This window comes from Nematolebias whitei, chromosome 11 (genome assembly GCF_014905685.2).
Source record: "Nematolebias whitei isolate Nwh7 chromosome 11, NemWhi1, whole genome shotgun sequence".
Taxonomy (NCBI): Eukaryota; Metazoa; Chordata; class Actinopteri; order Cyprinodontiformes; family Rivulidae; genus Nematolebias; species Nematolebias whitei.
Window position 1 is genome coordinate 26111312 of NC_056508.1, and position 2190 is coordinate 26113501.

Below are 2190 nucleotides of genomic sequence, written 5' to 3' on the forward strand. Positions count from 1 at the left end.
TTCTAATGACAAGCCACTGTTAAGAAAACAAGAAGAAACTATAGAAATTGCATTTCCTGCTAAAATGCAGTGTGAATGCTGAATAATTAAGCTGAAGCTGCTGAAAATGTAGTTAAAATACACCAATAACTACAAATTTGAAAGGTAAAGCAGCAAGAAGCACAAAAAGCAAATAAATAAACAAATAAATAAACCAAAAATGCAAAGGATAAAATTAGGTTAAAAAGATAAAATGTGCAGAAAAGCAGGAATTAGCGAATGTTAAAGTAGTGTGAATAAAGGCAAAGGGTTCCCAATTTAGAGCTGTCAAAAGAAAATAGTGACCTTTGACCCCATGATCTTAAAAAACATAGGGATCTTTGTTGACCCACATGGTGTTCAGCTGTGAAGTATGACATTTCTTTGTTTATCATATTAGAGCTCTTTAAAGGGGTGACCTTGATGTTTAACTTTGACCTTTGACCCAGAGACCTTGAAATCAGTAGAAAAAATTGTTGACCAACGAGGTGGCCAGATGAGAACTTTGACAATTCTCTGTTGGTTATTAAAACATGCCAATATAAAGAAAGTGGTGACCTTTGACCCTATCCTAAAATCTTCAAGCATCATTGCTGACCCACGAGATGTCCAGCTGTAAACTTTGACATTCCTACATAACACAGTTGCAGAGTTTGAGCTTGGACAAAAAACTGTCTCCGGACTGCTGGACAGCATGGGTTATCTTTGGCGGCCATTTTTAATTTTTATATAGCTTTGAGAGGCCCCTGTGTTGAGGATCACACTTGGCTACTACCGCACCCTAAATTATCTAAATAAATAAAAACCACAATCGATCACAAAAATCTGGAAAAGTAGATGGAAAAATTTTTTTAAAATCTCAAATTAGTAGAAAGAAGCTAAAAGCAGCCACAAAAAAAAGCAAAAATGAGCACAGAAGAAGCTGAGAACCAGAACAAAATGTTCAAATGAGCAGACAGAAGCTTAAAGCACATGCTTGCTGAACTTAAGTCAAAATGATTAAATTAAAGGTTAACTGGGGGGAGCTCAAACTAGGAGAACAGCTGAAAAGTAGCTGAAAGGCAAGAAAAAAGCAGAAAGAAACTGAAGGAAGCATAGCAAGTTCAAAGTAGCTGAATGAATTTGAAAAACAACAAAGCAACAAAAACAGCTGTAACCCATTCTTGAGCAGGACTGATGATGCTCACTGTTCAAGAACAGCTGAAACTGACTGAAAAGCTCAACAGAAGCTGTAAAAGGCTGAACGTGTAAAGAGTTAAACATAAGTTAAAAACACACGCAGTCACAAACGTCACAATAGTGTGAATGCTGAAAACAAGCGCGAGGGAACCGAACGTTTTAGTTACGTTTAGCTACGTGCACATTTCCTCTAAGTCCAAATATTAAGCTAACTCAGACACTTAGATTGACGCTAAAATATTTCCCCGGATAGTGATGTGAACATTGTAAAAACGACTAACAAAAAGCCTCAACACCACCTTACCAGCTCGTTCATTCACTAGTTATCTCCTTTCTTCGGTGCGTTAGTTTAAAGTTGTTAACTCGCTCATTAGACCATTAGATAAGCGCATGGAACTGAAGTTGACTGCGCTGTTACCATGGCAACACTAAACTTGCCAAGGGAAGGGGCGGGGCTTTCAATTTATTTTAATTTTTTTAAGTTAGACGTGTAATACGACATCCTACTCAAATAAAATAGTAACTTTAAAAGTTTATTAACGACAAAAAAGTAACCAAAATTTAATAATCTTAAATAATTACATTATGAAAAATAATTACTGTATTATGTTTCAATGAAACCAGGATAATGAGTTCCAAAAACATGTAGTTTCCCCTTGGGTTTAATAAAGTATGTCTGAATTTAATTTGAATTGAATTACACATATTTAAATATTTCTTATTTGGGGGGTATTTTCTTCATAAATTTAAATTTGTATCGTCATTTTTTTTTATATATTAAAAAGAAATTAATCTTAGCACAACTACCAATGTGTCCAGTGTTCGTATAGAGTTTTAAGTGCTCAAGACTTATTATTTAAGTTTGAATGAAGACAATTATTGTGATACTCTTGTTGAGTTAAAATATTTTGCACATGTAGTATACATGTAATGTCTCATATTTTGTGTTTTATTTTAAACTGAAAAATGGATACTATATATATATATATATAT